Genomic DNA, 10,635 nt, shown 5'->3' with positions numbered 1-10,635 from the left:
TGAGAAAATCAGCTCTCCGAAGAGCCAAGGATGCCGGGAGTCAAGACACATTTCTAAGGAGCAGCGCTGAAGCCGCGGGTGACAAGCCCTCGAGCGCCACCTACAGGCCGCGGCGGCCGTCACAGGCGGCCGGGCTCGCCCAGCTCCCAAACCCGAGTCCCTTCCCAGGGGAGTGACCGGGATAGATAAAAGAGAGTTGTACTCAAAATTTATACGCGGACATAGACGTGTGTGCGCGCGCGCGTGTGCATGTGTGCGTGTTCCGGTGTTTCCAGTGGGGAAGCCTTGACCCCGAGCTCGATCTGCCACTCAGTCTGTTTGATCTGGGGCGATCACCAGCCTCTCGGAACCTCTGCTTCCCCACTCGTAAAAAGGGAGTGAGTGACTCCACTTGCCTGACGAGACTATTTCAGTGATTCAGAGGATGACACACAGGACACATCACAGAGCCCGAGACGGAGAATTACAGTAATAAGAAGAAGGTGGTGACAGCCCTCTGTTCGTTTCCCTACTGATTCCACAAGGATTTCTGGGGCCTACTGTGCACCAGGCGCTCGCCGGCCCCTTCCCTCTGCAAAGCCACCGGTTCCGGAGCCCCGACTCACAGGCGGGGACATTTGGAAAACGTTACGTGATTCTGAAGCACTGTTATGCTGGGAGAGAGTTCATATAAACACTCTCGTATCTCTTATCTGGGTAAATACAAACTCAGTGGAATTGGTTGGAACATTCCAACCGACAGCACACGCATTAGCCAGGGGGTGACTTTCAGAAATTATCTGCAGGTTAATGTATTAGTTTCTGTTGCTGCATCACAATCACCACGTCACTACAGACAGGCTTAAAATGACACATGCTTTTTACCTCCCAGTGTCTCTGGGCGAGAAGTCCAGGCGTTCTGAGCTGGGTCCTTGTCTGAGGTCAGAGAGGCGGGAACAGGGGTGCCCACCGGGGTTGGGTTCCCGTCAGAGGCTTGGTTGGGGGTGCTCCTGCGGCCGTAGGAGTCACGGCAGTCTCCTTCTCCAAGGCCAGCAGCGGAGACAGGAGGGCCAGCCTGCCGGCAACAGAGTCTTTAATAACACACTCTGACCACAGAGTAACGGGCCAGCCCCTTGACCATTTGCATCGGCATAAGCAAGCCACACTCTGAAAGAGGGGACCCTTCGGAGGTGTGAGCACAGGCGGGCAGACACCGCCTGAGGGTCTGTCTGCTTATCGACCAAATAGTCGCTGACTGATTGCCTAGAAGGGCCACCTCCGGGCGTCCGGATGCCTCCTGGGATCACTGTCGGTGGTGAGGGAAAACGGCCCTGGTCCTGTGGTCCTGTGACCTCACAAGCAACTCAGAGCCTCACCAAAAGATGATGTCCCTGCTCCTCTCTACAACCCAGATGAACGAGACTGAGAATTGAGCGCTAATTGATTGTGGCACAAGAGCGCAATTTCCCAACCTGCCGTCATGTGTGGGCGGCATTCAACAAGCAAATGGAACCTTAAAAACAGAGTATTATTGGTTTCAACGAAGCATTTTTTAAAAGTTTTTATTTATTTATTTTGAGAGACAGAGACAGTACCAGTGGGAGAAGGGCGCAGAGAGAGGGAGAGAGAGAGAATCCCAAGCAGACTCCACACTGTCGGTGCAGAGCCCGACGCAGGACTCGAACTCACGAAACCGTAAGATCATGACCTGAATAGAAACCAAGAGTCGGACGCTTAACCGACTGAGCCACCCAGGCATCCTTAGAAGCATTTGTTTTTAAAATATGGCTAGACAAATGAACCAGTGGAGAAAATAGTCAAGAAACAGACTTCATAGGTTATCCAGAAGTGGCATTTCTTTTTTTTTTTCTGCTTTCTTTTTTAACGTTTATTTATTTTTGAGACAGAGAGAGACAGAGCATGAACGGGGGAGGGTCAGAGAGAGAGGGAGACACAGAATCGGAAACAGGCTCAAGGCTCTGAGCCGTCAGCACAGAGTCCCACGCGGGGCTCGAACTCACGGAACACGAGATCGTGACCTGAGCCGAAGTCGGACGCTCAACTGACTGAGCCACCCAGCTGCCCCCAGAAGTGGCATTTCATTAGTAGAGAACCATCCACTCAAGGACAATTGGCTGTCCTACAGAAAAATCGCACCTTCGCTTTCCTACCTTACACCACGCATGCTCACGCATGCACACGCACACACACACACACACACACACACACCACGGTGTATTCTAAATGGATTAAAGACCTACCTGTGAAAGCCAACTGAAAATTTTGGAAGGAAATACAGGCAGCTCCTTGTGGAACACCAGGATAAGGAAGAAACTGCTGAGCAGGACACAATGCATAGTGTAAATGTTGATTGTGTTAAATATATAAAAAACTTGATTATGTTAAAGATAGATGTAATGTTATATTTTAAATCATGTTAAAAATATAAAAAACTTGACTGTGTTAAGAATAAAAAGTTTTGTGAGGCAGAGACTATAAACAAAGTCAAAGCCAGAGATCTGTTGGAAAATATATATTTCATTTGTCTGGCCAACTAAGGATTAATATCCAAAAATACGTAAAGAACCCCTATAACACAGTAAGAAAATGGCAAGCCGCTCAACAGAAACAGTCAAGAGCTAGAAAAGACTCCATGAAAAAGAAAACCAGGTGGCCAGGAAATATGAAAAGGCGTTCAACCTCTCTAGTAATCAGGGAAACGCAAATTAGAACCGAATTAAAAGTGCAAATGAAAACCGTTAGCAAGATACCATTTCACCCACGGGGGTTGGTGGCCAAAGTTGTGGCCTGCAGTCCAGCACAAAATGACACTGTCTGTGTGACGGATTGATTTCTCCGGATGCCGAGACAGTGCCGTGTGTTACTCTGAAGCCTAAGACACAGAGGGGGAAATGCAGGGATCCAAAAGAGGTGAGAAGGCCCTGGTCCCTTACAGCACCACCCCCTGCAAGGCCCCAGGGAGAGACATGGGGCCAGGGCCCTCCGTGGGCTCTCATCCTGGGGAGGAACCTTGCTCTCTGGAACTTTTCTGGGAAAGCCGGCTGCCCCACCTGGGAATCTTGGAGCCAGTGACGGTCTAGGCTGTCCTGCTGGGAGACGGGGAGGCCTTGATCCCACCTAGCTCACCCGGAGGTCCAGCCAGTGACCCAGAGGGAAACCTTGAGGTCATTTTGAGACAAGGCTCTTGGCACCCCAAGAGATATCAGCTTAGGTGCGGTCTTGGTGTAGGATAGGCTGGGGTGTTTGCCTGTATCCCAAGGGCCTTACACAGAGAAGGGGAGGTAATCCAATGTACAGTTTAGGAAATTGAGTCGGACCTCTAGAATGGATGAGAAGCTCGGTCCTGCAGGGTTGGGGGCAGGGGGCTCGGAGGCTGCCGGTGTCCCCCTTGTAAGAGGTGACGTGGCTTGCATGGAGGGAGCAGAACTGGGTTTCTCTGAAACAGGAAACCAGGAGGAAAATGAGTTTTAGGTAAAAAGATATGTCTTTCCGTGAAAGATTTGTGAGTTTGATGAGCCAGTGCGCCATGCAGGCGGAAACATCCAGAAGGCACTCGGATGTGTGAGTATGGGCATGAAACATTGGATCTGGGCTTACCAGTTCACCAAGAGCCGCTTCCTTTGGGGTTTAGCTCTGTCTTCACGCTGCTAAGTCAACCTAAAACGGCTTCTACTGTGATCCCCAAATTCTGGCCGGCAGCCGCGGGAGCCCCACATTTCACGGATCACGCCCAGAGAAGGGAAGAGAGGCAGAGACTTTGTCCAGCACTTCTGGTAAGCCCTTCAACTGACTGGTCCCCAGCTGATTCCACCGCCACCACTTTGCCCGGACCCGAAGTCAAGCGCAGAGCCAGCCCCCGCTAAGGCCATAGGCATTCCCAAACTGAAACTCGGGGACGTCAGAAAGGCGAGGGGGGAAACAGGTGCCATGGTGACAGCCAGCAACTGTCCCCTGAAACTGTTCAAGGAAGCTGGCCAGTTGAGCTCTTCTCTGACTTCATTGTCTCAGCTCTCTCGGGGGCTCAGACACTGCAGAGCAAGGAGCTGGGGGGATCTGGGGCCGTGGGTCCGATCAGGAGAAAGCCCGTAAAAGGCGGGATGGCGGCTGGGGAACCGGCAGCACAGAGGAGGGAGCTTGCCTCGTCTTGAGACCCGAGGCCGAGGCCAGGAATCCACAGTCCTGGGAGCTCAGCCAGCAGAGGACAGCACGGGGAGGGTCACATCTCAGCAACTGCCCGGCCCTGGGAGGGACCTGCACGGGGGCCGCTCCCCTCCCCGGCTGGCCAGGGAGTGGCCTAGAGACCTGACTCCCCCCTGGGGGACCCTCAGAGAGCTCAGCGCTCATTTACTTCTTCCCTTGTTTGGCTTTGCTTTCATTGACTGAGTTCTCCGGCTCTGGGCTGGCGGTCAGACAAAGTTGAAGGACAAGAAGCAGTTAAGTCATAAATTTTCTCATGCACAGCACACAGACCAGAGCCCCCGTGGGCTGCAGAAAGGTACGGCATTCACTCTGGAGAAGGATTTCAGGAACCATCCGTGGCGCCCTCTAATTCTGAGAAGAAGACACGAGAGGCTCGTGTCAGCCACTCTATTCGAAAAGCCAACTCGTGGTTTCACAGCAGGTTCTCTTTTCTCCGTTGCCATGATATCTGCCACCGTTTTAAAAGCCACACGTCCAGGGGCGCCCAGGTGGCTCAGTCGGTTAGGCGTCCGAGTCTTGATTTCGGCTCAGGTCACGAGCCCGTGGCTTGTGGGTTCAAAACCCGTGTCGGGCTCCGTGCTGACAACGTGGAGCCTGCTTGAGATTCTCGCTCTCTCCTCTCTCTCTCTCTCTCTCTCTCTGCCCCTCTCCTGCTTGTGCTCTCGCTCTCTCAAAATAGATAAATACACTTAGAAAAAATTAAAAACTAAAAATAAAAACCATACATCCAGCAGCCCCATGCCCTTTGGGGTCTACAGCATGTCTGAGCAAGGAGCCGCCTGATGGCAGGACCCTGGGTCCCGGGAGGCTCACCACCATTTTCTCTCCTCCAGGGGCTCGCCTGCGTGCAGGTGACACAGGGCTGCCTGGGGAGCACGGAGCAGATTCGGGAGAGCCTCTGTGGCGGTTTGAGGAGCTGCTGTGGAAGGAGACCTGGCCAGAGAGGCTCTGACTCCAAGGCAAAGGGCTTCGCCCACACCTCTGGCAGCGATGCGGGTGGGTCACAGAGGAACCACCGGGCGGAAAGCAGTTCGGTGTTTGTCCAGGTGGTACGCACAGCCGTCCATGACCAGAGGAACGACCTGACCTGGCCTCACTGAGGGCCACGAAATTTATTAGCACGTTATCCCTGCTCTAATCACACCTCGATGTCTTCCTGAAGTCCCGTGTCTGGAAACGTGCTCAGAGAAAGATCTGCCCAGGGAGCGTGTATTTCACTGTCACAGACGACCTGGTCAACCTTGAACCTATGTCTCGTTCCACATCCATTCAGGGGCATGTGAAACTGTACAGGCCCCAGAGACAAAGCCTTGAAGGGAAGACAAGTCTCCCACCGTGAGGGTGTCCAAGCTGAGAACTGGTTTTGTCTGGCGGCCGCAGACCTTGGCGGCCGCAGACCTTGACGCCCACATAACCATCACCAGCACACCGCTCACCTCTCTGGGTTTGTCAGCTGTCATCCAACGAGACCAGAAGCCTCTTTGCTTCCCACCCCACTCGGGTTTATTGGTACTTAAGAGGTTTTGTAGCTCTGGCTGATGATTGATGATGCGCAGAGCCATGGACGTACGAGAGGGGAGAAAGGAGAGGCTCCACAAACGTCCCAGCCACCAGAGGGAGGAAGGCCCAGATGGCAAACGTCAAATCGGTGCCTCCCACGGGGGCAGATGGAACTGGAAGACTTAGATGAGAATGTTATCCAAGCACTTAGTAAGAATTCTCAAGGAGCTGCACCAAAAGCATAAAATGACTTTGCAGAAGTAAATACATGCTTTTCAAACTTCAATACGTGAAACGAAAAACAGGATGGTCTTTGTTCAGATTGTCTCCGGAAGACCGAGTAGAAGAAAACCTTGGAATGCAGAGCAACGACGCAAAGAGGGAAATCACAAGGAGAAAGATAGGAGCCTTCGAGCACAGACCCAAGCGGACGGGACGTGTAGCCATAGAAGTGCAGAGAAGAGATCCGTAAGCAAACACAACCGACGTGATCTACGTGAAGAATCAGACCCGCAAACTGGCCGATCGAGTATATTTATTTTTTTTTTTTAATTTTTTTTTCAACGTTTTTATTTATTTTTGGGACAGAGAGAGACAGAGCATGAACGGGGGAGGGGCAGAGAGAGAGGGAGACACAGAATCGTTAACAGGCTCCAGGCTCCGAGCCATCAGCCCAGAGCCTGACGCGGGGCTTGAACTCATGGACCGCGAGATCGTGACCTGGCTGAAGTCGGACGCTTAACCGACTGCGCCACCCAGGCGCCCCCGATCGAGTATATTTAAAGGGACACATCCTTGGGGTCATGGGTTGAATTGCGCTCCCCCTCCCCAAATTTGTTGAAGTCTTAACTCCCTCAATCTCAGAATGTGACCTTGTTAGGAAATAAAGCTGTCACAGATGTAATTAGTTAAGACGAGGCCATAGGGGAGTGTGGGAGTTGGGGCAGGGGGTGGTCCTAATCCAAGACGACTGGTGTCCTAATAAAAAGGGGAAATTTGGACATAGAGACAGACACAAGTAGAGGCAAGAAAATGTGAGGACTCCTGAAGATACCCGTCCAAGCCGAGGAGACAGCCTGGCACAGATCCCTCCCTCACGGCCTTCAGAAAGAACCAAACTTACTGACTGTCCTTGACCTCAGACTTGCAGCTTCCAGGTCGGGGAAGCCGGCCCATCTGTGGGCCTTTGTCATGACTGCTCTAGCAAGCCAATACACTTGGCAACAGCCTGATGAAATTGCTGAATTAGAAGAAGGACACAAATCCTAAACGAAAAGACAGAAAACACCAGATGGTTATAATGTAACAAGAGAATCAGAGCGGCATTGAACTTGGCTTCCAGGACAGTGACACTTTTTCAAGGGTGGCCCACACTGGTTGTCATTCATTTCTCTCTTCCCCTTTGCTCTGGAGCCCTCTGTCTCCCCACCCAGGTGTCTCTTGTCGAGACCTGAATGGCTGTCCCTCGTGAAGTGCACGCAGTAAGGACCGCTGGTGACCTCAGCAAGAGCGTGGCCATGGCCGTTCTCTCAGCCCTCCTCCAGCCTCCCTGGACGTACCTCGCCTCCAGGCCCCACCAGCGGAGGGCTCCCCAGCTCCGTCTCTTGCTTCTTCTGCTTTTAATCAACGCTCACTCCTTGGGTGACATCTCGTCCAGTGTCAGGGCTTGGAATGCGAACAAGGTGCTGAAGGCTCCCAAACTTACCCAGAATTCCAAGCTTGCACACCCGCCGGCCTCGGTCAGCATCTCTGGCTGAACATCCTACAGGCGTCTATCTACACTGGATGCCCTAGAAAGCAGAGTGGGACAAACTGGGGAGATCAGGACTGAGGGAGAGCCAGTGTGACAGAGTGAGAGGCCGAGGGGGCACTGCTGGGCCCACGCACAATCAGGGGACTGTCGTCACACATGGGTGAGTTGCAGGACCTGGGGAGAGTCGATCTGCAGGGGGTCAACCCACCAGCTCCAACCTCCCCGGCTCACGGTCTCAGCCCGGCGCCCCTGCTCATGCGGGCGGCCTGTGTGTGGTCACCTCAACAGAGACAGGGAGTCTCCGGAGCGGGTCCCCAGGGCACGTGGTGTGGTCCTGCAGCAGACCCACACGGAGGGTCCCCAGGGGCGGAACGGGGCACCCTGCCGCCCCTCCCACGTCAGTCTAGAGCAAGCCCAGCCTGGCCAAAGCCAAACACCTCATCTGGTCATTTCTATCCTCCGATGCTGTCCCATAGCGGTTGCAGCCGCCATACTCCCCCGTGTTGCCCTGAATTAGGGGCAGACTGGCCTTGGGAGTCTCATCCACTTGCAGTCACGTGGTGGTTGGAGCCGGGGTCACCACCTCCCATGTCCAGGGACTGGCCTGCCCCTCGCGACCCGACTCTCACTCCTCTCTCCAAGCCTGAGGCGGAAACGGTCTTTCCATCTACACGACGGAGCAAAAAATTTATTTTGATTACGTGTGAATGTAAATAGACCGGCCTTTTGAAATTCTGTGATTGGCAGGCATTGGCATCTGCATTTAAGAACACGAGAAGGGTGCTTTGTATTTTAAAATAAAAAGCACTACCTTTTCAAGGTGTCACTTGAAGTGTATAATTTGCACCCACTTAAAGTGTCTAACGTGGTGAATTTTGAAAACTGTATACTCTTGTAACCATCTCCACGTTCAAACTGCAAAATATTTCCATCCCTCCTGGAAGTCTCAGACAACCCTGGACATGCCTCCTACCACTACAGATTCCCGTTTCCTGTTCCAGAACTTGACACGGAGTCGTACCGTAGGCAACGTTTTCTGTGTGGTCTCCTTCGCTCTGATGTTTTCGAGACCCACCAGTGTGTGTGCGTGTGTTACTTTTATGGCCGAGTAGTGTTCCCTTCCTTGGGTGTGTCATAGCTGGTTTTCCATTCACCTGCCGATGGACACTGGGAGGTTTCCCATGCTGGGACACTAGCACTAAAGCCACTATGCACTTTCCTGCACGATGCCGCGGGCAGATCCATCTTTTCATTTCTCTTGGGCAACCTCTTAGGAGGAACGTGCTCCCTCCGGAGATCCCCTTCTGGCTCCAAATGTACAGAATCTGCCCAGCAAAGCCCAGGTGTCACCCCAGCCCTGGGGAGGCTTCTGTCTTGGGGACTTGCAACTCTTGTCAACCCACCTCTGCAGGAGGGAACTGACCTCTGGATGGAAAGGCACCTGGAACGCACTTCTCTCCACTGACTTATATTTATGCCCCAGCACACTTGATGGTGCATCAAACAGCCACCCTGCCCTTTTTTTTCTGGCTGTGAACTAAAATTATTTCTAGGAAAAGAGACAGAGAGGGAGCTCAGTGAATTAATTCAAGTTTATTCTCTAGTGGCCTCTAGTGGCATTTGTCAGAACTGCATCTCAGTCGGTACTTTGGAGACCCCTGACTGCCCCAAAAGGCTGAGGACAGCCTCCCCGCCCCGCCCCCCCCTCTCGCCCCCAGCCTCTCCTTCCCTCCCCAGCCAAAACTAGTCCCGGCTCAGCTGAAGATACACCACACTCCTACACCGCTAACCCTGTGGGGTAAGACTGGCTTCTCGTCCCATTAAAAAAATCAAAACTGCTTACCACCGGTTTCTCTTTGCCCCTCCCTATGATTCCAAAACCCCAACCTTGTGAATTAGAAATTCACGGATTGTAGGGATAGATGTAGTTAATACGGCAAATTTCTCAGTTTCTGTTACTCTGGTTACTCCATCTTGTATCAGCGGGAGCCCGGTTGCTATACCCGCAGGGTTTTGTGTCCAGTTAAAGTGAGTGAAAAAAGCCACCGCGGGTCACAAGGAAAGGGACTTTGGGCACAAACTTTTTCAGAGGGTTCTTGGTCACAGTGTATCTTAGAGGCACATTTGGCGAGTAAAGACCAGATCGTGTAAACTGCCCACTCTCGCCAAGGGGTCTCCCCTCGTGCTGCTGGGTTTTCCTCAGACAATGGAATACCATGGACATTCGAGAATGTACTTTGCTTCTGAGCCCATCTGCTGATCTCCCTGGTTCTTCGCACGACCCCCACCCAGCACGGCAGGCTGCCACCAGCATTGGTCACCACGCTAATCTAATGATCTCGCCTGGGGTCAGTTTGGAGAGGGTCTTGTGTGGTTTCTGTGGCCCAATCCATTGGACGGACGTCGGACGGAACGTTTCACCCACAATGAGATCCGCGCCTGCTGTTCCCGGGAACAGTGTTACCTCCAGCGTGTCAAGAGCGGAGTTTGCCACTAAGCACTCTCATTTCCTTGCACGTATCAGGTTTCTACGCAACTGTTTCCGCAAAAAAATGCCCCCAAGGTATAACCAAGCTAATGAAATTTATTCAGAGAAGACACCTAGTGCAATGAACACGCATATGGATAGGACCTACATCATCACCAGCTCTCATCAGACCACTGCACTTCATGAAGTGAGCACCGTAAGTTTGTAAGAAAGGAATGGGACATTTCTCTTCTGCTAATGAAATCCACCCTGAGAGCAATCTGAAGTAGCTAGAAACTTAGCCTTATTGGATAATCATTAAAACTCGAAGAACATGTCCCCGGAAGGAAAGGGAGGGCCTGGTTCTCCGGGTGAGATGATGGCCTTGCTCCCAGAACCTCCAGGAGCCCGAGGCCTCTCTGCTCCCTCCGGGGACGGTGGGGCACAGAGAGAACACCTAGTGTATTGTAGGGGCCTGTGAGCACAGGAGATGTGAAAAAACAACAATTTTGAAATTTCAAAAAAAAAAAAAAATACAGGACCATTCTGTGCCCCCATCCAGCTCCTACATCGCCACATTGTCTTCTTGATGTGCGCTTTAAAAACTTTGCTTTGGATGTTTTTATTTATTTTTAAGACAGAAAGCACGAGCAGGGGAGGAGCAGAGAGAAAGGGAGACAGGAACCGAAGAGGGCTCCGCGCGGACAGCACAGAC

The sequence above is a fragment of the Herpailurus yagouaroundi genome, unplaced genomic scaffold (assembly GCF_014898765.1).
Source record: "Herpailurus yagouaroundi ecotype Mexico unplaced genomic scaffold, PumYag 199, whole genome shotgun sequence".
Lineage (NCBI taxonomy): Eukaryota > Metazoa > Chordata > Mammalia > Carnivora > Felidae > Herpailurus > Herpailurus yagouaroundi.
The sequence above is the reverse complement of the archived record's forward strand: the minus strand, read 5'-3'. Positions refer to the sequence as shown.